Below are 23,909 nucleotides of genomic sequence, written 5' to 3' on the forward strand. Positions count from 1 at the left end.
CATTCCCTGCCTCATTATCCCACCCTCAGCTTTTCTCCCTGAGCATCTGAACCTTCCCAGAGGCTCCAAACTCTCACACTGGATTAAGCAGCAAACCCAAATCCCACAGCCCACATTCATCATTTTTAGGGATGATACCCATGAAACCAACTCCAGAATTCCATCCCATTTTGCTGTTTTTTATTTGTGGGCTCAATTCCCATTCCTGCATTGCCAGGATGGAGGGAATCAGCATTTCCCTGCCTGCTGCTGAGGAATATCTTTGTAGCAGCCCAATTTAAGTCTCTTTTCCCCATTCCAACAGGGACTTTAATTCCATTTTAACACTCCACGAGCTCATTAATGCTCTTTGCTGCAGAGACTTTTACCCTGTGGCAAAACTTTGAAAAATCTGTGATTTTTTTTTTCAATTTTTTTTTCTATTAAGGTGTGAAAAACGCTGTTCTCTGGAAATAATTCTCACCTTTGGAATAATACTGGAGAGAGAGAGAGAGGCAGAGCTGCTGAAAATAGCAGCAGCTGCCATAGGCCAGGATGGAGTTGTGTTGTCAGTCATGGGAACAGAAATCCAATTCCACCTGCAGATGAGCATTCCTGAAATAGAAGAGGGGCTGTCAGCCACCAGAGGAGATGCATTGTGTGCATCCCTGGTGAGGGAAAAAAAAAGGAAAAAAATCAAAAAAATCAATCAGAGCCACGGTTTGGAAAAGTTGGGAGAGTCCCAAGGTGCTTTTGGCTAAAATTTGGTGGCTTGCAGGCATTCCAGGTGCAAATTCTTCATTTTTCCTGCAATTCCTGAGGCATTCCAGGTGCAAATTCTCAATTTTTCCTGCAATTCCTGAGGCATTCCAGATGCAAATCCTCCATAATTCCTGAAGCATTCCAGGTACAAATTCTCCTTTTTTCTTGCAATTCCTGAGGCATTCCAGGTACAAATTCTCCTTTTTTTTTTGCAATTTCTGAGGCATTCCAGGTACAAATCCTGAATTTTTCCTGCAATTCCTGAGGGATTCCAGGTGCAAATCCTCCATAATTCCTGAGGCATTCCAGGTAAAATTCTCAATTTTTCCTGCAATTCCTGAGGCATTCCAAATGCAAATTCTCCCCTGCAATTCCTGAAGCATTCCAGGTGCAAATTCTTCATTTTTCCTGCAATTCCTGAGGCATTCCAGGTACAAATCCTGAATTTTCCCTGCAATTCCTGAGGCATTCCAGATGCAAATCCTGAATTTTTCCTGCAATTTCTGAGGCATTCCAAATGCAAATTCTCCCCTGCAATTCCTGAAGCATTCCAGGTACAAATTCTTCATTTTTCCTGCAATTCCTGAGGCATTCCAGGTGCAAATTCTCCCTTTTTCCTGCAATTCCTGAGGCATTCCAGGTACAAATCCTGAATTTTTCTTGCAATTCCTGAAGCATTCCAGATGCAAATCCTGAATTTTTCCTGCAATTTCTGAGGCATTCCAAATGCAAATTCTCCCCTGCAATTCCTGAAGCATTCCAGGTACAAATTCTTCATTTTTCCTGCAATTCCTGAGGCATTCCAGGTGCAAATTCTCCATTTTTCCTGCAATTCCTGAGGCATTCCAGGTGCAAATTCTCCCCTGCAATTCCTGAGGCATTCCAGGTACAAATCCTGAATTTTCCCTGCAATTCCTGAGGGATTCCAGATGCAAATTCTCCCCTGCAATTCCTGAGGCATTCCAGATGCAAATCCTCCATAATTCCTGAAGCATTCCAGGTACAAATTCTCCTTTTTTCTTGCAATTCCTGAGGCATTCCAGATGCAAATCCTCCCCTGCAATTCCTGAGGCATTCCAGGTACAAATCCTGAATTTTTCCTGCAATTCCTGAGACATTCCAGATGCAAATTCTCCCCTGCAATTCCTGAGGCATTCCAGATGCAAATCCTCCATAATTCCTGAAGCATTCCAGGTACAAATTCTCCTTTTTTCTTGCAATTCCTGAGGCATTCCAGGTGCAAATTCTTCATTTTTCCTGCAATTCCTGAGGCATTCCAGATGCAAATCCTGAATTTTTCCTGCAATTTCTGAGGCATTCCAAATGCAAATTCTCCCCTGCAATTCCTGAAGCATTCCAGGTACAAATTCTCCATTTTTCCTGCAATTCCTGAGGCATTCCAGGTGCAAATCCTCCCCTGCAATTCCTGAGGCATTCCAGGTATAAATCCTCCATAATTCCTGAGGCATTCCAGGTACAAATTCTCCATTTTTCCTGCAATTCCTGAGGCATTCCAGGTGCAAATCCTCCCCTGCAATTCCTGAGGCATTCCAGGTATAAATCCTCCATAATTCCTGAGGCATTCCAGGTACAAATTCTCTTTTTTTCTTGCAATTCCTGAAGCATTCCAGGTACGAATTCTCCCCTGCAATTCCTGAGGCATTCCAGGTACAAATCCTCCATTTTTCCTGCAATTTCAGCACCCACAGAGCCTCTGCTGTAGCTGTTTTTTTTCCCCAAACTCCCCCAATCCATTTTTTTTCCCCTGATTTATTCCTCTCATCCTCAAAACTCCTGTCCTGCATAAATAATCCCTCCCTGCCTGGTGTTTTCCATGTGCAGGCTGCTGTAATTGTGGGTTTGGATTCCTGCTGGGACTGATTGTGTGGAGCTGATCCAAATTCTGGTGCCCATGGATGAGGTTTGGGGCTGCTGATTTCAAATAAAAACAGAATGGCTGGGTGGGAAAAGGGGTGGGCCTGGCCACCTTCCATTTCATTCTAGAACAGATTGGAAAAAGCTTTTTTGTCCACATCTATATTTTCCTGAATGTTCTCTTAGGTTTTAGCCAAGCAGGAATTTTTTATTTTTTTTTTTTCTACTCAGTGCTCTGGGTGGTTGTAAATTGCAGGAGTTGTAAAATTTGTTATTTCTGCAAAGTTCAGTGGGATTATCTAAGGAAAAAAGTCATTTTTGCCAGGTTTTGTTGAAATCAAACCAGGGATGCTGAGGGCTGGCAGTGCTGCTCATGCATTTCTTCCAGGATAACACCATGATCCTGCTTTGAAAGGTTGGTGTGGAGGAGAAATTCCAGGATTTGATGAATTCCTGTCCCTAATCCCTGTGTGCCTTCCCAATGGAGTGGGAATGGGAAAAAAAATTCCAGGAGAAGAGCAGGATAAAGCAAAAATTCTGTATAAAAACAAGTTGGATTGGGAAGTGAGAGCTCATAAATCTGTCACCTCTCCAGGAATGGGAATTTCTCCATTCCCTTCATTCCCAGCAGATCCTGCTCCAATCCAGGGCTGTAAATAATCCCAGTTTGCCTTGCTGGTGACAGGGATCTCCTTAGGAGCAGGATTTGGGGGAATTCCAAGGTTTTTTTTTGCTCTTTGGAGGTTTGGTGGTGGAGCTGGCAGTGAGGATGACACAGGGAGGGCTGGAATCCCATTCCTGTCAGGATCCTGGGATAATATTCCCTCCAACCTCCTGAGGGACATGGATTTTCCACATTTTCCAGGACAAATCCTGACAGATTTTCCAGCTTTGCCAGCTCCAAGAGGGATTTTGGGAAGGAATTCCTCCCTGTGAAGGTGCTGAGGGATCAGGATAGAATTCCCAGAGCAGCTTTGGATCCTTGGGAATGTCCAAGGCCAGGCTGGAGCGACCTGGGTTGGTGGGAAGTGTCCCTGCCCTTGGAATGGGGTGGGCTTTGAGGTCTCTTCCCACCCAAACCATCCTGAGGTTCTTCCTAAGTCCTATTTAGGATTTTCCCTGCAATTCCTGAGGCATTCCAGGTGCAAATTCTCCCTTTTTCTTGCAATTCCTGAGGCATTCCAGGTGCAAATTCTCCTTTTTTCCTGCAATTCCTGAGGCATTCCAGGTGCAAATTCTCCCTTTTCCCTGCAATTCCTGAGGCATTCCAGGTGCAAATCCTCCCCTGCAATTCCTGAGGCATTCCAGGTACAAGTCCTGAATTTTTCCTGCAATTCCTGAGGCATTCCAGGTGCATTCCATGGGCAGGGAAGAAAAGTTTCCCTTAAACTCCACTGAATTTCCAGTGGGTTTCCTGTAATCCCAACTTGTTTTCCTGAGGTTCCATTTAGGATCTGAGGATCCTAAATAGGATTTTTCTCTAAGTTCCACATCCATGATCCTGTCAGTGCATCCCGAGGGGTTTTGGTGTAAATCCCAAATTTTGGGAGCTCAGAACAAGCAGGGAAAGACTCCCTTAAACTCCACTGGGTTTCCTGTAATTCCAGTTTGTTTTCCTGAGATTCTGTTATCCTAAACTCAGTTTTCTCCAAATCCCACACACTGTGATCCTGTCATTGCATCCTGAGGGGGTTTTGGTGTAAATCCCAAATTTTGGGAGCTCAGAACAAGCAGGAAAAGGCCCTCTAAACTCCACTGGGTTTCCTGTAATTCCAACTTGTTTTCCTGAGATTCTGTTATCCTAAACACAATTTTTCTCCAAATCCCACACACTGTGATGGTGTCAAAGCAGCCCTGAGGGGTTTTGGTGTAAATCCCAAATTTTGGGAGCTCAGAACAAGCAGGGAAAGGCTCCCTTCCAGGGAGCTTTGCAGGGGCATCCCTGGCACAGGAGCTCCTGCTGCCAGCTGGGCCCAGGGCCTGGCATCAGTTTTCCCAATTCCCAAACAAATGGATGGGTTTTCCCAATTTCTGAACATATTTATGAGTTTTCCCAATTCCCAAACAAATGGATGAGTTTTCTCAATTCCTAAGCAAATTTATGGGTTTTCCCAGTTCCTAAATAAATAGATGAGTTTTTTGAGCTCCCAGACAAAGGGATGGGTTTTCCCAATTCCCAAAAAAATGGATGAATTTTTCCAATTCCTAAACAAATGGATGAGTTTTCCCAGCTCCCAAATCAACTGATGGGTTTTCCCAATTCCTAAGCAAATTTATGGGTTTTCCCAGTTCCTAAATAAATGGATGAGTTTTTTCAGCTCCCAAACAAATGGATGGATTTTCCCAGTTCTTAAACAAATGGATGAGTTTTCCCAATTCCCAAACAAATTTTTGAGTTTCCCCAATTCCCAAACAAAGGGATGGGTTCTCCCAATTCCTAAACAAATTTATGGGTTTTCCCAATTCCCAAACAAATTTATGGGTTTTCCCAGATTCCAAACAAATAGATGAGTTTTTCCAGCTCCTAAACAAATTTATGGGTTTTCCCAGTTCCTAAATAAATGGATGAGTTTTTTCAGCTCCCAAACAAATGGATGAGTTTTCCCAATGGCCAAACAAATCAATAGGTTTCCCAATTCCTAAACAAATGGATGAGTTTTCCCAGCTCCCAAATAAACTGATGGGTTTTCCCAATTCCTAAGCAAATTTATGGGTTTTCCCAGTTCCTAAATAAATGGATGAATTTTTTCAGCTCCCAAACAAATGGATGGATTTTCCCAATTCCCAAACAAATGGATGAGTTTTCCCAATTGCCAAACAAATCGATAGGTTTCCCAATTCCTAAACAAATTTATGGGTTTTCCCAATTCCCAAACAAATGGATGAGTTTTCCCAATTCCTAAACAAATTTATGGGTTTTCCCAATTCCCAAACAAATGGATGAGTTTCCCTGATTGCCATTGCTGCTGTCCCCAGGGCAGAGCCACAAGAGGAGCTGGCTTTTGTCATCCTTGGAAAAAAGCTGGGATAATAATTTGTATTCTCTGCTCCCTGTGGGGTTATTCCATTAAAATTCCAGCATGAATTGAGGGTTTCTCTGGCCAGAAGAGAGGGGTGAAATCCCAGAGTCCCCACAAAGCTGGCTGGGATGTTCACCCTGGAGCTGATGGGGTTTTATCAGAGGGATAAATTAAACATTGGGAAGGGTTTTAGGGAAGCAGAGCTCTGTAACCACATCCTGGGCACTTGTTCCAAACAAAAGCAGGAGCTGAGGAGGTGTGAGGGCTGGGAGAGCATGGGGATCTCTGCTCAGCTCTGCCCTGTCCGTGGGGATGGGGCTCCTTCCCTGGATTCCCTCCTTTTCCTTTGCTTCTGCTGTGCTGGGCCCCAAATCTGCTTTTTTTTTTTTTTTTTGCTTTTTTTCTCTTTTTTTTTTTTTTCCCTTTTGCAGATGTCATTCTCTGCCACCTGACAAAGGAACAGAATGCAGCAATTTTCCCTAACCTAAATAGTGGCTGTGTATTTCCAGCTCCCCTGGAACTGGAATTAATTTAGTGTGTGGGCTTTTTAATTGGCTGGTTGTGGGGAGGAACAGAAGATGAAATGCTGCAGCTCTGCCTTCCTCTCCCCTTTCTTGCCTGGAATCTTTGTCACTCTCCTTGTCTCTCACTTCCATGAGGTGCTCAGGGTGTTTTTCCCTGGTTTCTTTTGTTGAAGCCTCAGGGATGTCGTGGATGTGGCTGGGTCCTTCCGAGGGGACAAATGCCCTTGGGTGGGAGAGGGAATGGGAATTGTGGGGATGGAGGGATGGATGGATGAGGGATGGATGGATGGATGGATGGATGGATGGATGATGGATGGATGGATGGATGATGGATGGATGATGGATGGATGGAGGATGGATGGATGGATGGATGGATGGATGAGGGATGGATGATGGATGGATGAGGGATGATGGATGGATGGATGGATGGATGAGGGATGGATGATGGATGGATGGATGGATGGATGGATGAGGGATGGATGGATGGATGGATGGATGATGGATGGATGGACGGATGGATGGATGGATGAGGGATGGATGAGGGATGATGGATGGATGGATGGAAGGATGGATGATGGATGGATGATGGATGGATGGATGGATGATGGATGGATGGATGGATGGATGATGGATGGATGATGGATGGATGGATGGATGGATGGATGATGGATGGATGGATGGATGATGGATGGATGGATGGATGGATGGATGGATGGATGGATGGATGATGGATGGATGGAGGATGGATGGATGGATGGATGGATGGATGGATGGATGGATGGATGGATGATGGATGGATGATGGATGGATGGATGGATGGATGGATGATGGATGGATGGATGATGGATGGATGGATGGATGGACGGATGGATGGACGGATGGATGATGGATGGACGGATGGATGGATGGATGGATGGATGGATGGATGGACGGATGCATCCATGGATGGATGGACGGATGGATGGACACAGGAATGGAGAGATGAATGGACACAGGGATGGATGGACGGACGGACGGACGGATGGATGGATGGATGGATGGATGGATGGATGGATGGATGGATGGATGGATGGACGGACACAGGGATGGATGGAGGGATGGACGGATGGATGAATAATGGAGGGAGGGATGGATGGAGAGATGGATGATAGATGGATGGATTGATCCATGGATGGATGGATGGACAGACGGACAGAGACAGGGATGGATGATAGATGGGTGGAGGGAAGGAGGGAGGGATGGATGGGTATGGACGGATGGACGGACGGACACAGGGATGGATGGACGATGGACGGGTGGAGAGATTGAATAATGGATGGATGGATGGATGGATGGATGGATGGATGGATGGATGGATGGATGGATGGATGATGGATGGAGGATGGATGGATGATGGATGGATGATGGATGGATGGATGGATGGAAGGATGGATGGATGGATGATGGATGGATGGATGGATGGATGGATGGAGGATGGACAGACGGATGTCGTCCCTCGTTCCGATGGAGCCGTCTTCAGACTCAGCTCTGGAGTTGCACAGTGACAGCCTGGGAGCTGCCAGGCACCTTGGGGAAAGACTTTCCCCCCTACCACAAAATTCTCTGTTGGATTCAATGTGTTCAAAGCCAGTTCTAAGCTGCTAGAAATTGTTTTTTTTTTTATCCCCCATTCCATGGATGAGCGTGGAGAAAGCCTCAAGTGCCACCTGCATCATCCTCACTAAACCTCTCCTGTGAGGGCTTTTAGGATTTCATCCCCCCTCCAAAAAAATCTCCAAGGCAGGTCCTGAACAGATTGAAATGTAAATAAACCACCCCAAAGGGGACACTCCTCGTGTGGCTGGGTGGATTTAAATCCATTTGGAGTGGGCAGAAAATGGGGAAAACACATGGAAAAAATGGGCTGCTGGAAATGGGGATAAAGGTGTGAGGTGCTTTAAATAGTTCAGGAATGGGCTGGATTCCAGCAGGGAAAAAACAGGGAAAAAATGGGATGATGGAGATGGGGAAAAGGTGTGAGGTGCTTCAGCTGGTGGGCTCAAACCTGCTGTTGAGAGCAGCTGGAATTCCCTGCAGGATCCTTTCAATTGCTGAAAATTCTCTCTTTTTTTTTATTTATTTTAGGAGATTTGTCCTTTCCCCTTGCAGCAAGTGCCAGAGGAGCTGGGGACACCTGCCCAGGTAGGTGCCAGCAGCACCCACAGACACCCAAACACCTCCTGAGCCCCAAATCAGGGATTTCCCACCCGGAATTTGGGTGGGAAGGATCCTAAAGCCCTTCCCACCATCCCACGGTGCTCCAAGCCCTGTCCAGCCTTGGCATGGAGCTGTCCATGGTCACCTGTGCCAGGTGGGCACTCAGAGGTGGTGGCCAAGCCCTGGGGACACACAGAAATCTGATGTGGAGCTGCTGCCTCCGACTGGAATGAAACAATTCCATTCTTTTCCCTGGAACTGGCTGATCCATCCCAAACCCCTCTGTGACACCACAACATCACCACTCTTGAGGTGTTTCAATGTTCTCCACCTTAAAAATTCTTAATTTAAAAAATATCTGAGTTTTGATAAGAAGATCCAAAGGTTTATCAAGGTCACGAGTCACTGACCTGCCTCAGGAGCAGCTCCAGAGGTTCCTCCAAGGAATTCCCAGCCAGGCCAGAGCTTGGGCAGAAATCTCTTTTTTTAGGAGATTTCAGTGAGGTTTTTGTCCTCAGTCCTGGCTTTAGGCGGGATTTGGAGTCTCCAGTTGGAGTTTCAATATTCTCCATGTTTAAAAAATTCTTAATTTTAAAAAATATCAGAGTTTTAATAAGATCTAAAGGTTTGTCAAGGTCATGAGTCACTGACCTGCCTTAGGAATAGCTCCAGAGTTGTTCCCCTGTTCCTCAAGGAATTCCCAGCCAGGCCAGTTATTTTTTGGGCTGAAATCTCCTTTTTTTTTAGGAGATTTCAGTGAGGTTTTTGTCCTCAGTCCTGGTTTTAGGCTGGATTTGGAGTCTCCAATTGGAGTTTCAATATTCTCCATGTTTAAAAAATTCTTAATTTTAAAAAAGATCAGAGTTTTGATAAGAAGATCCAAAGGTTTGTCAAGGTCATGAGTCACTGACCTGCCTCAGGAGCAGCTCCAGAGTTGTTCCCCTGTTCCTCAAGGAATTCCCAGCCAGGCCAGAGCTGTTTCTTGTGCAGAAATCTCATTTTTTAGGAGATTCCAGGAGGTTTTTGTCCTCACTCCCGGCTTCAGGCTGCATTTGGAGTCTCCAAGAGAGGGCACTGTGTCCCTGGCAGTGGAGCCGAGGATGAGCTGCCAGCCCCGAGCTCCTCATCCCAGCGAGCCCAGTAATTAACTGAGACACTCATTAGCAGCTGCTTTGGGGGCTGGACATCCTCATGTGACCGCTGCTCCTTGGCACAGCTTCCTCTTGCCTCATTTTCCTAAAAAAAAATAACCCAAAAATGTCCCTTTTTGCCCTGATTTGTGCACTTGGGGTGTCCTCAGGAGGGGATGGATGTGGGGTCCCCGAGTCACGAATTTCATCCAAACCAGGAGCAAAACAGAGAAAAACAAAAAAAAAAAAGGAAAACTCGGCGAGGTTCTCATTGTGATTTATTGTAGGAAATATTTGTGCTCCAAATCTGTGTTCGCAATTTTTTATGGAAGTGTGGAAGGGGGGATTTAATTTAATTTAATTTCTCCAGCCCTGAGTGCTCAGGATGGACCTGAGAGGAGGATTTGGAGCTCTGCCCTGGCTGTTTTGGGGTGGTTGCCCTGGTGCCATTGTTGGATAATTTCCTATTTATAGGGGGATATTTTTGGGGATGTGACAGGTCTGGCTGTGGACGTGGGTTTGGGGATGTTTATGGTGCACAAAAGGGGCAGAATTGAAGCTGTGGTGCTGCTGCATGGAGGGGAGTGAATGCTGGGGGTGAGCTGAGCATCCAGGGAGACACCCAGGGCTGGGAAAGGAATGGAGAATTCCTGAGGGAGATGGGAGGGAATGGAGAATTCATGAGGGAAATGGGAAAGGAATGGAGAATTCCTGAGGGAGATGGGAAGGGAATGGAGAATTCATGAGGGAAATGGGAAAGGAATGGAGAATTCCTGAGGGAGATGGGGAGGGAATGGAGAATTCCTGAGGGAGTTGGGAAGGGAATGGAGAATTCATGAGGGAGATGGGAAAGGAATGGAGAATTCCTGAGGGGGATGGGAAGGGAATGGAGAATTCCTGAGGGAGATGGGGAGGGAATGGAGAATTCCCGAGGGAGATGGAGAATTCCTGAGGGAAGTGGGAAGGGAATGGAGAATTCCTGAGAGAAATGGGAAGGGAATGGAGAATTCCTGAGGGAGATGGGAAAGGAATGGAGGATTCCTGAAGGAGATGGGAAGGGAATGGAGAATTCATGAGGGAGATGGGAAGGCAATGGAGAATCCTGAGGGAAATGGGAAGGGAATGGAGAATTCCTGAAAGGGCTGGAGAATTCCTGAGGGAGTTGGGAAGGGAATGGAGAATTCCTGAGGAAAATGGGAAGGGGCTGGAGAATCCCTGAGAGAAATGGGAGGAGAATGGAGAATTCCCGGGGAATTTGGGAAGGGAATGGAGAATTCCTGAAGGGGCTGGAGAATTCCTGAGGGAAGTGGGAAGGGAATGGAGAATTCATGAGGGAGATGGGAAGGGAATGGAGAATTCCTGAGAGAAATGGGAAGGGAATGGAGAATTCATGAGGGAGATGGGAAGGGAATGGAGAATTCCTGAGAGAAATGGAAAGGGAATGGAGAATTCATGAGGGAAATGGGAAGGGAATGGAGAATTGCTGAGAAAGATGGGAAGGGGCTGGAGAATTCCTGAGGAAAATGAGAAGGGCCTGGAGAATCCCTGAGAGAAATGGGAGGAGAATGGAGAATTCCTGGGGGATTTGGGAAGGGAATGGAGAATTCCTGAAGGGGCTGCAGAATTCCTGAGGGAGATGGGAAGGGGCTCAGCCTGGAGCAAAGCAGGATCAGGGGGACATTCCCAGTGCCCCCAAGTCCCCAACAGGAGTGGCTCTGCTCCCAGGGGACACCAGGACAGGAGAGAGCAGCTCCAGGTGGGACAGCAGCAGGAATTCCCTCATGGAAAGGTTTTTTTCTCTTTCCCTTGGGAAGAGAATGATCCCATGCTTCTGATTTTTCCCATTTTTAATCTCTTTGTGGTGCCAATTAAGATTCTCACACATTTCTGATTTTAAGGAGCAGCTTTCCATGCTCTGAGTTCTCCCACCATTCCTGAAATGACACAAACCCCTTTTGTTTGGGATTTATGTCCTGCAGAAGTGGAGCTGCCCTGGCTCAGCAATCACTGATGGATCCCATTTCCCAGGGGTCATTAAGACATTTAATTTTTTCACTAATTGCCTGGACAAAATTGCTGATCCTGGAAGATTGAGGCCACTTGTGTAACACAAACCACATTGAAACAACCTCAGAAATTGCTCTGAGGTGAAACAACCTCATTTAAACCCAAACCTTGCTTCCAAATCCTTCCTTTGGATATTTTTCCTCCTTTCCCTGTTTTTTGTGGTGAACTTTTCCCAGGTGGAAGGAAAAAGGGGTTTGGTTCAGTTGGAAGCAGGGCTGGTTTATCAGAATTCTTTTGGGTGTTTTTAGGGATTTTAAACAACTTGATATTTAATATTTTACCGGAGAAATCCCCAAATTGTTGGAGCAACCCATGGGATAGCTCTGAGAACCCTGCAAAGCAAAATTCCTGCTGGTTTTTCCAGCAGCGCTCCAGGAATCCCAAACCTCAGCATCTCATCTGGTATTTACAGTGTCAGGAATCCCCCTCAGCTGGATCCTCTTTCACCTTCCACACAGTTGTTGGTGTGCATTTCAAAATTCCTCTTGTTTTTGGGATGTTCTTGGTGTGGATTTTAAAATTTTTGAGATGTTTTTTTGTGTGGATTTTAAAATCCCTGCAGTTTTTGGGATATTGTTGGTGTGGATTTTAAAATTCCTCCCATTTTTGGGATGTCCTCGGTGTGAATTTTAAATTCCTCCCATTTTTGGGATGTCCTCGGTGTGAATTTTAAATTCCTCCCATTTTTGAGAGGTTCTTGGTGTGGTTTTTAAAATTTCTGCTGTTTTTGAGATGTTCTTGGTGTGGATTTTAAATTCCTGCCCTTTTTGGGATGTTCTCTTATGCATTTCAAAATTCCTGCTGTTTTTGGGATGTTCTTGGTGTGGGTTTTTAAATTCCTGCTGGTTTTAGGATGTTCTTGGTGTAGATTTTAAAATCCCTCCCATTTTTGGGATGTTCTTGGTGTGGACTTCAAAATTCCCCCCGTTTTTGAGATGTTCTCAGTGTGGATTTTAAATTCCTGCAGTTTTTAGGATGTTCTTGGTGGGGATTTTGCCATTTTTGGGATGTTCTTGGTGTGGACTTTAAAATTCCTCTCATTTTGGGGATATTCTTGGTGTGGATTATTAAATTCCTGCAGTTTTTGAGATTTTTTTTTTTTTTGTGGATTTTAAATTCCTGCAGTTTTTGGGATGTTATTGGTGTGGATTTTAAATTTCCTGTTGTTTTTGGGATGTTGTCAGTGATAGAACAGATCCCCTTTAGATCCTGGCAGAGGCTTTGGACTGAAATAATTCAATAATTCCATTAAACCACAGGAGCAGGGAAGGGTTTGATCCCTGGTTTGATCTGCTTGGAACAGCTGCAGGCATTAAAACAGGAGGATTTAAACACAAATTTCTTTTTTTTTTGTTTTTTTTTTGTGTCTGTTTTGCCCTCTAAAAGGAAGAAAAGATGATTTTTATTTTTATTTTTTGGATGAAAGGAAGCTGGAAAGTCAAAGCCATCCCTGGAGTACCCCCGAGCAGGAGGAGCTGCTGCTCCAGCACAGTTTGTTCCATTAGCATGGGGACATTTTAAAAAATCTCATTTTCCAAACAACTCCTGGAAATTGGCATCCCAGAAGCAAAAAAAAACCTCTTTTAAAAATAGCTCTGAAATGAGATGAGCCCTGTTGTTTCCATGGCCCCTTGTCCTGAGGATCTCTGAAACTCTGAAGGGTTTGAGGAGATTCCGCTCAGCACAATCCCCAAACATTTCCTGTGAGGAATGAGCTCCTGCTGCTCTCTGCAGGGTTTATTTTAAATCATTTTTCCCTTTTTTGCAATTCCTGGGCAGGAATGCCCTGAGAGGGTTGGAAAAATCCCTTGGAATATCCCAGGTGGGGAAATGTGCAGCTCCTTTTCCTTGGATCCATGAGGCTTTCTACATTTTAACTCCACTTCTGCATTAATTTGGGTTATTTCACCTTTTCCCCCCACACAGGTGTGTGAAATCCCCAAATTCCTGATCTTCCCAGGGGCAGGATTTGCTTTAGGAAATATTTTAAAATGCCAAGTGTGGTCACTTTGCTGGGATTGTGAATCCTGCAGACCCTTTTTGCTTCCCTCTCCTCCAATTCTTCCCTTTTTAGGACTTCAATAAAACATTCCAGAGCCTGATGCCAGCACAGAACTTCCAACAGCAAATGAGTGCTGGCTGCAGCAGCTGTTCCCCAAAAAAAAAACCCAAAAAAACCCCAAAAATCCCAGCTGGAAAAGGGCACAGGGAAAGAAGGATCTGCTCATCCCTTGGAGGAGCTCCCAGGGAAAAGTTCACGTTTGGAGCTCTGCCCTGGCTGTTTTGGGGTGGTTGCCCTGGTGCCATTGTTGGATGATTTCCTATTTATAGGGGGATATTTTTGGGGATGTGACAGGTCTGGCTGTGGACGTGGATTTGGGGATGTTTATGGTGCACAAAAGGGGCAGAACTGAAGCTGTGGTGCTGCTGCATGGAGGGGTGAGCTGAGCATCCAGGGAGACACCCAGGGCTGGGAAAGGAATGGAGAATTCCTGAGGGGGCACAGAATTCCAGCAGTACAGAATTCCAGGGGCACAGAATTCCAGCAGTGCAAAATTCCTATAGCACAGAATTCCAGCAACAGGAATTCCAGCACCACAGAAAACTTGGATACAGGCAGGGAAATTTGGATACAGGCAGGAAAACCTGGATATAATCAGGAAAGCCTGGATGCAGGGAGGAAAACCTGGATAGAGCCAGGGGAACCTGGATACAGGCAGGAAAACCTGGATAGTGGCAGGAAAAACTGGATACAGGAAGGGAAGTCTGGATGAAGGCAGAAAAACCTGGATGCACCCAAGGAAACCTGGATACAGGCAGGAAAACCTGGGTAGAGCCAGAGAAACCTGGATGGAGGCAGGGAAACCTGGATAGAGGCAGGAAAACGTGGATACAGGCAAGAAAACCTGGATACAACCAGGAAAACCAGGATAGAGGCAAGAAAACTGGATACAGACAGGAAAACCTGAATCCAAACAGGAAAACCTGGATACACTCAGAGAAACCTGGATGCAGCCAGGGAAATTTGGATACAGGCAGGAAAACAGTCAGGAAAACCTGGATACAACCAGAAAAACCTGGATAGAGGCAGGAAAACTGGATAGAGGCAGGGAAACCTGGATGGAGGCAGGGAAACCTTGGTGCAGGCAGGAAAACCTGGATAGAGCCAAGGAAACCTGGATACAACCAGGAAAATAGGCAGGAAAACCTGGATACAACAAGGAAAGCCTGGATGGAACCAGGGAAACATGGATACAGCCAGGAAAACTTGGATAGAGGCAGGGAAACTTGGATCCAGGCAAGAAAACCTGGATACAGGCAGAGAGACCTGGATGGAGGCAGGAAAACCTGGATGGAGGCAGGAAAACTTGGATGGAGCCAGGAAAAAACTGGGTACAGGCAGGGAAACCTGGATAGAGGCAAGAAAACCTGGATAGAGGCAGGGAAATTTGGATACAGGCAGGAAAAGAGGCAGGAAAAGCTGGATACAACCAGGAAATCCTGGATAGAGGCAAGAAAACTGGATAGAGGCAGGGAAACCTGGATGGAGGCAGGAAAAACCTGGGTACAGGCAGGGAAACCTGAATCCAAACAGGAAAACCTGGATACAGCCAGGAAAACCTGGGTACAGGCAAGAAAACCTGGATAGAGGCAGGGAAATTTGGATAGAGGCAGGAAAAGAGGCAGGAAAAGCTGGATACAACCAGGAAATCCTGGATAGAGGCAGGAAAACCCAGATCCAGGCAGGATTTTGCCCCAGTGTGACATTCCCAGCAGGAATTGCCTTCCTAAGTCCCCAGCCCCAGACCCAGGGGATGTTTCCCAGAGGGAATGGCAGAGTGTGGGGCACAGGGAATTCTCAGTGTCCCCAGAGTGAGTGTCCCCAGAGTGTCCCCAGCTGGGCTGGCAGCAGAGCAGGGCTGCTCCACTGCAGTGTCTGTAAACAGGAGCCTGTGGAATATCAAGTTCCAAACCTTTGCACCAGGACAGGGCTGGCAGGAAGGAGGGGGCAGAGTTTATTGCAGAGTTTCTTCCAGCTGACCTCAGCCTTGTTTTGCCTTGCAGAGCAGGGGATCCTGCAGGGCTGTGAACAACAACCCCGAGATGGGATCCTGGCCCTCTGCAAAGCTCCAGGGTTGTTTTTTTCCCCCTCTGGTTGTGGTATGGCTGCTGCCAGGTCCCCGTGGGGTCTCTGAGAGCAGCTCTAAACCTGAAATTTAATGATTTTTAAGTGCTGGAAAACCTGTGTGGCTTTGGAAAGGGAAGCACAAAAAGGAGAAACCCAAAGCAGCCCAAAATCCCAGGGAAAACTGACAGAAATAATGCACAGGTTGTGCTGTCACTGCAGGATTTCAGCTCAGCTCGGTCTGAAGGGAAGGGAATTCTCATTATTGATTAATCTGACATTAATGGGTTCATTTTACCTGGCTGAAGGGTTTGGAGGTGATTTGGTGTGGGGTGCTTTGTGTGGAGCTGATTTTGGCAGCAGCTTCACCTCCATGGGATTGTTTGTTTTGGAAAATCCCTCTGCAGCCAGGATGGCAGCTGAAAGTTGGATCTTATCCCAAAATTCCTGGTGGAACCTCCCAGGTGCTGCTGCATTTTGTCAGCTCACGGCCCTGTTTGTTCATCAGCTGAGCTGTGGGGATGAATTCCCTGGAATTTCAGACCTTTTGGGGTCAATTGCAGGATTCTGGAGGGAATCAGCAGGAAGAAGGAGGAGTGATCCTGATGATCCAGGTGCTTTTTTTCCATCCTCTCATCCCAAATCCAGCTAAAACCCCAATTCTGCAATTCCCCCCACCCCAAATCCAGCTAAAAGCCCAATTCTGCAATTCCCCCCACCCCAAATCCAGCTAAAAGCCCAAATCCACAATTGACAGTGTGGATCCAAGGATTCATGGGTGGTGCTGTGGAAAATCTCCCTGGAGCAATGGGAATGGCTGGAAATGCCCAGATCCAGAGGCTTGGAGCAGTGGGAAGGGTGGAACTGGGTGGGATTTGAGCTCTTTCCAGCCCAAACCATTCCAGGATTCCCTGAGCCTCAGGGATTGCCCATTCCAAAGCCAATTCCAAACCTGGAGCTCTTTGGGGTGTTTTTTGCCTTTGTCCCCAACTCCTTTTTGCTCTCCTGACCTTGCCCCAAATTCACCTTTTTTTCTCTGCCCTCACCTTCTTATTTCCACACAGAGCTGGCCCTGCCATGTGAAATCTGTCAAAAATCTCTGTCAAAAACCAAAACCAAAACAAGTCTAAACTTGCTTTTTTTGGCTGTTCCTCAGCCCTGAACCCACTGCAGAGAACAAGGGGGTGAAAGGAACCCCAGCCCAGAATCACTGACGTGAGTTTGACTCCTTCAGGAAAAAACCAAACCAAAACAAAACTAAAAAAAAAAAAAAAAAAAAAAAAACAACCCTGTTTGTGTTCAAGCAGTGAGTGAGGAAAACAAGCAGGGCTGGATTTCAGCTCTGATGGATTCTTGGAATTCATCCTGCCCTGACTCCAGCTGGGTTGAGCAATGTTGTGCTGGGAAGGGGACGTGAGGCACGAGGGGTTCTTGGGGAGGCTTTTGGGAGCTCTCCCAAGGGCAGCTCGTTCCTGCAGCCTGGGACTGAGCTTTTCTTGGAAATTCAACCTTCCAGGATGTGCTCAGGAAACTTTTTTTTTCACTGCTGAAATGCTCAGGAACTTTTTTGTGTGGTGAAACCTCTTTTTTTTCTGTGGTGAAATGCTCTGTAACCGTCCCTGGAATGATGTAAATGCTTCTTCTTTCTTCATATCCCCCCCTAAAAAATGATGCAAATTGTTCTTCCTCATCTTCTCCTCTGAAATGGGGCAAAAACTCCTCCTCTCCTTCATATTCCCCCCAGAAAAATTATGCAAAGTTCTCTTCTTCATATTCTTTTCTGAAATGGGGCAAACTCCTTCTCTTCTTCATATTCTCCCCCAAAATGATGCAAACTCCTCTTCTTCATATTCTCTTCTAAAATGGGGGAAATTCCTCCTGTTTTTCATATTCTCCCCAAAAAAATGATGCAAATTACTTCATATTTTCCTCTGAAATGGGGCAAACTCCTCCCCTTCTTCATATTCCCCACAAAAAAAAAAACAACTATGCAAACTTCTCCTTTTATTATTCTTCTCTGAAATGGGACAAAAACTCCTTCTCTTCTTCATATTCCCCCTAAAAATGGGGGAAACACTTCTCCCTCCCATCATTCCCTCTCAAAAATGGGGCAGACTCCTCCTCTTCTTCATATTCCCCCCCAAAATGGGGAAATTCCTCTTCTTTTTCACATTCGCCCCAAAAATGGTGCAAACATTTCTCCCTCTCCCCACTGCCCCCTAAAATGGGGAAGCACTTCCTATTTTTAACATTTCCTCGAAAAAATGAGGCAAGCAAACATTTTTCCAATTCCTCATTCCCCTCAAAAATGATGCAAACTCTTTTCCTTCATTTCCCCCCAAAAATGAGGCAAACACCTCTCCCTCTCCTCATTCCCCCAAAATTATACAAACCCCTTTCCCTCTCTGCTTTTCCCCCAAAAAAATACAATTTAGACCCAGATATTTCCCCGAGCCCTCACTCAAGCTGTGATTTATAAAAACAAAGGAAAATTCCACAACTTCTCTGTCATTATTCTGATTATTGATCAATGAAGATTTTCCAGTGAATAATTGGATATTGATCAAACTAGGGATGTTCCTCACCAATTATAATTAATGCCATGATGGGGTAAATATCCCAAATTATAACTTTATTAATAACACAGCTCCATCTGCTCAGGCTGATGGATCTGAATTCCCATTTTTCTTGGCAGGAGCAATCCAGGAATCCAGAAAAAAATCAAGGAATCCACACAGAGAACGAGGCTGCTCTGCAGTAGGAAGGTGAGCAGATTTGTCTCATTGTTGATTAATTTCCCATTAATTGGTTCATTTTATCTGGAAAACTTTCTGGATGAGGGGTTTGGGATGGGTTAGGATGTGAATCTGGGTTCTGTGGGTGCTGCTGGTTATGGGGCCTCATTATGTGCTACAATTACCTCATTAATTAGGGAGAGAAATCTCTGCATTCCTGAGGGGACCTGGAGCTGTGTGGGAGCTGCTGTTCCATGGGAAGCTCTGTGAAGGGGTTGTTTGGGGTTATTTGAGGTTTTTTTGGGGTTTTGGGGTTGTTTGAGGCTGTTTGGGGCTATTTTGGGGTTCTTTGGGGCTGTTTTGGGGCTGTTTGGAGGTGACAAACCCAGAGCTGGGAATTGTGGCCGTGTTGTCCCAGGGCTGGATCATCCTCAGGGTTTTTATTGGAATAACTTTGGGAATTCAGAGGGCAGGAGGCTGAGCCCTGTCTGGATTTGGGAGGGGTTTGAGCTCCCCACAGGAGATGAAACTTTGGGACAAGAGGACATTGAGGTGATGAGGATGATGATGATGATGAGTGGTTGCTGCTCCTGGCTCATTCGAAGAGCTGAGATCCAGGTGGATCCAGAGCTCTGCGTTTCCCCGGCTTTGGGAGATGGAAATGTTCTGATTTTGTGCATTTTTTGTGAAAAATCCCTTAAAATCCCATTCTTTAGGGGAAAAAATCTCCCAGGATTTCCTTGCCTGCAGTTCCTCAGTGCGGCCCGCAGAGGGCGCGCGTGGGCCGCGCTTGTGGAGCTTTGCTTTTATTATTTATTAATTAGCTTTAATCTCATTATTTCTATGGAAATTCCTTCATCAAAACGCTCCCAATGCTTTAATTAAAAATGGAACCACCAGCAGAGCGGGGTGAGGCTCTGCAGGGCCACCAGGAGCAGTGGGGTTTTTTGGATGAGGATGGATTTTCACCCTGAGCCGAGGTCTTCACCACAACCCCAACGCCCAAAAAATCACCCCAAAAATCAAATTTGCTGCCAAAGCTCTGGGTGCCATCGGCAGGTGGCAGCAGCCTGCCCTGCTGCCCGTGTTATTCCTGGCTGGGAGATTCCCTGGATCCAACCCCACAGTCTAGACCGACTGACAGACAGGATTCCTGTGCTCTTAGGTAAGCACGGACAGACACCCATTATGCAAATCCCCAGCCTGAGCAGCCTCCCAAACATTCCTCAGATTGTCTAAATAAGGTGTTGTTTCAGACCCAAGCTGCAGCCAGGCTTTTGGGTGCCTTCCAGCTGGAGGTGGGATTTTTTTTTTATAACTCTTTTCTTCTTCTGATCAGCACAGCCTGAATTTTGGCCTCAAAAACTGCCCAGATGTGCAGGGAGGAGAGAAAATTGGGCAGATTAAAAAACTTTTAGGCTCCTGTTGTGCCTCTTGCTGCTGGGTGCTGTTAAATGTGTTTTATATTTATTTTTTGCACAGAATTCGTGGCGTTTTTTGCCATCAGCTGTGAGTGGGGAAGGTGCAGTGACCCAGCCTGGCGCGGAGGTGTTGCCCTGCTCAGGGCCTGCCTGACTCATTGCTGGGGCTGGAGGAGGTGGGGATGGATCATCAGGGATGATCCAGAGCCCTTGGAGCACTCTGTGCCATTTGCACTCTGTCCTTTTCACACACAGAAATTCAAAGAGCCTTTCAAGCCCTGTGGCTGCAGAGTTGTTTGTGCTGCTCTGGCTCTTCCACCATCCTGAAACTCCCAGGAATTTTCCTTCCATGCTGCTTCTGTCCCTAAAATCCATCCTTAAAATCTGTCTGTAAAATCTGTCCCCCAAATCTCTCCTTGGAGCTCACAAAGAGACTGAGCTGCTCCAGGAGTTGGGAATTTGCCCTCAGCCCTGCCAGGAAAACATTGGAAACCTTTCTGCTCCTGAATCCACGTGATCTTCCAGTCCCTAAAATCCATCCCTAAAATCCATCCCTAAAATCCATCCCTAAAATCCATCCCTAAAACCTGTCCCCCAAATCTCTCCTTGGAGCTGCTGCAGCCCCTTCAGAGCACACAGAAAGATCAGGGCTGAGCTCCTGAGCTGCTCCAGGAGTTGGGAATTTGCTCTCAGCCCTGCCAGGAAAACATTGGAAACCTTTCTGCTCCTGAATCCACGTGATATTCCAGTCCCTAAAATCCATCCCTAAAATCTCTCTGTAAAATCTCTCCCCCAAATCTCTCCTGCCCCAGCCTGGAGCACACAAAGAGCTCAGACTGAGCTGCTCCAGGAGTTGGGAATTGGCTCTTGGCCCTGCCAGGAAAACATTGGAAACCTTTCTGCTCCTGAATCCACGTGATTTTCTGGGAATTCACTTGGAAGGCTGGCTCAAAAATCCCTGCATGGGGTGGTGCTGGCTCAGGGTGAGGAGTTTGTTCTGGTTTCTTTGTGGTGGCCTCTCAGCCTGTCAGTACCAGCTTTGCTCTTCTATTCCTTGCCTAAAAAAAAAAAAAAAAGGCAAAAATAATCTGTTGTGTTGTTTTTCTTATTTAAATTGCATCATCCCTCCTGTTTTCCTGAGTGTTTTTTTTTTTTGTTTGTTTAGGGGCACAGTTAATCCTTTAAGGATTAAAGGGAAGGGAAAAGTTGGGATGTTCACCCTGGTTTTAGAGGGAAATGAGGAGAGGGAGAGGGGTTTGCCCCATTTTTGGGGGAGATGAGTAGAAGGAGAGGTGCTTGTCTCATTTTTGGGAGGAAATGAGGAAAGGGAGAGGTGCTTGTCTCATTTTTTGAGGGGAATATGAAGGATAGGAAGTGCTTCCCTCATTTTTGGGGGGGAATGAGGAGAAGGAGAGGTATTTACTCCATTTTTGGGGGGAATTGGAAGGATAGAAGTGCTTCCCTCATTTTTGGGGGGGAATGAGGAGAAGGAGAGATGTTTCCCCTGTTTTGGGGGGGAATGAGGAGAAGGAGAGGTGTTTCCCCCGTTTTGGGGGGGAATGAAGAGAAGGAGAGGTGTTTGTCTCATTTTTAGGGTGGAATGAGGAAAGGGAGAGGTGTGTTCCCCATTTTTGGGGGGAATATGAAGAAGAGGAGGAATTCCCCCAAACAGAGCCATAAGGGAGCCTCTGAGCAGGGTGGCACCCTCATTTCCCACCATGGGAACTGTGATTCTGTCTTTTCCTGGGTGGGACCCTCCTTCCCACTGTGATCTGTGTTTTCCTGCTGAGAATTCTCTTTTTGGGCTCACCTGCATCCCCCATTTCCATCCACGCTCACGGCGCCGCCTTTGATCGCAGCTGCATCCCAATTTCCCCTCATCTCTGCCAGATTTTCCTCTCTGGCAGCAGGAAAATCCCAAATCCAAGCCCTGCCTGCAGCTCCCAGCAGTTCTGGAGCCCTTTTCCAGCTCAGCTCAGCTCAGCTTTGCTGCTTTGCCCTTTCTGCTCAGAGATGGGAGATAAGGAAGCAGCCGGAGCGCTGCTGACTCACTCTGGGGTTTGGTTTGTCCTTCCTGCCCTCCCACACTGCACCTGCACTCCCAGAAACCTTCACCCCACTGCCCCCACACGGCTTTTCCAACCCCAAAATTTCCCTTTTCTGCTGCTCCACCAGCTGAGGAAACCCCTGGGGTTTGTTTTGGGGAGATGTGGGCAGGACGAAGGGATCACCAGGGGTTTGCTCGGTGCTGCCTTTCCCAGCCTGAGTCACCCAACCTCTCCCTGGGAATGCTGAGAAATAAACACCAGGATCATCCCAATAAACACCAGGGTCATCCCAATAAACACCAGGATCGTCCCAATAAACACCCCCCAGACATCCCATTCCAGCTGCAGGAAGGTTTGCCTTGTCTGCACCCCAAACCGAGGAGCAAATCCTCATAAATCCACACAAATCCATGAAATCCTCCCCGCAAAACATCCCCCATCCATAAAAAAAAAAAAACAAAACCAAATCCCTGGGTTTGGGGTTGGTTTGGGGATTGTTTCCCAGCAAGGCTCACGTGCTCTCTGAGCTCAGGGTGATTTGTCAGAATTCTGAGAAGTTCAGAGCTGTCAAAGCACAAAATGCTCATTTGGGGATGGCTCAGCTGAACCTTTTTGGGGGAAATAGGAAACGCTGCCTGGAAGAGGTGCTGAACCCACAGAAAAGCTGGGAAAAGCTGAGGAAATTGCAGCTCTTGGAAGTGAAATCACTGATGAAAATTTGGGTGAAAACACCAAGTTTTCAGGGAAAACCCAACAAACTGGGAAGGGTTTTGTGGTTTGTAAGAAACCTTTTCCTCCCTCCTGAGCTCCTGCACTTGAGCTCACCAGCACAAAACTGATTTTTAAACCTTTTTTTTTTTTTTTAACTTAAAACTGAAACTTGAAACTTGAAAACTGATTTTTAATCGGTTTAAATATTTTTGAAACCCTCAGGTTTTATCCTCAGCCTGCAAACACAGGGAACAAGCTGGAATTGCTGATCCTTTGCTCCTTCCCTCCTGAATGTTGATTTTCCTCCCTCAGAGAGTTGACACCTCTTTGTTTTCCCAGGTTTTGGGGGGAATTTGAGCTCAGTTTTCCCACAGAGGGGCATCCCAGCCCCTGGGAAAACTCAGTTTTTATCTGGGTGCACATCTGGGAAAGGCATCACAGGCTGGGAACGGCTCCAGCCGCAGTTCCCAGCCCCAAATTCAGGATTTTGGAGATTGCCAGAGCAGCTGTGGATCCCTGGGAGTGTCCAAGGGGTTGGGAATGTGGGGGAGCTTTGGGCTGGAGCTGCTGCAGGAGGTGACAGGGAGGGACAGATGAGCAGGGTGCCAGGCCTGGAGCCTCCTGTCCTGTCCCAGGAGTCAGGACTGGTGGACAAATTATCAAATATCTGCATTATCCAGTAATAAAATAGCAGAACTGTATAATTATCAAATATCAGCATTATCCAATAATCAAATATCAATATTATCCAGTTGTCAAATATCAGTATTATCAAATGATCAAATATAAACATTATCCATTTATCAAATATTACTGTTACACAATTATGAAATGTCAATATCATCAAATATCAATATTGTCCAATTATCAAATATCAGGATTATCCAGTTCTCAAATCTCAACATTATCCAGTTATCAAAGGGAAACATTACCAAATTATCAAATATCGATATTATCCAATTATCAAATACGAGCATTTTCCAATTATCAAATATAAAGGTTACCAAATTATCAAATGTCAATATTATCAAATTATTGGATATCAGTATTATCAAATATCAATATTATCCAGTTATCAAGCATCAGCATTATCTAATTATCAAAAATAAACATTACCAAATTATCAAATATCAATATTATCCAATTATCAAATATCAATATCCAATTCTCAAATATCAGATATCAAATATCATTATCCAATTACCCAATATAAAACATCAGCATTATCCAATTATCAAATATGATCATTATCAATTATCCAATATCAATATTATCCAATATCAAATATCAGGATTATCCAATTATCCAATATCAA

The 23,909-nt window shown here is 45.8% G+C and overlaps 1 protein-coding gene across 4 annotated transcripts in view; it reads left to right on the forward strand.

Moving 5' to 3' along the window:
- Positions 1–23,909, forward strand: part of GNG7 (G protein subunit gamma 7) — a 55,062-nt gene that overhangs the window by 11,188 nt on the left and 19,965 nt on the right. For 3 of the 4 annotated variants that reach the window (XR_010028413.1, XM_063161081.1, XM_063161082.1), the window contains exons 2-3: positions 8,285–8,341; positions 18,375–18,444. The gene's annotated coding sequence lies outside the window, so the exon portion shown is untranslated. Of the gene's footprint in view, positions 1–8,284; positions 8,342–16,835; positions 16,895–18,374; positions 18,445–23,909 lie in introns of all 4 variants that reach the window. The other variant, XM_063161083.1, reaches the window with a different exon arrangement.

Source organism: Melospiza melodia, chromosome 7 (assembly GCF_035770615.1).
Source record: "Melospiza melodia melodia isolate bMelMel2 chromosome 7, bMelMel2.pri, whole genome shotgun sequence".
Taxonomy (NCBI): domain Eukaryota; kingdom Metazoa; phylum Chordata; class Aves; order Passeriformes; family Passerellidae; genus Melospiza; species Melospiza melodia.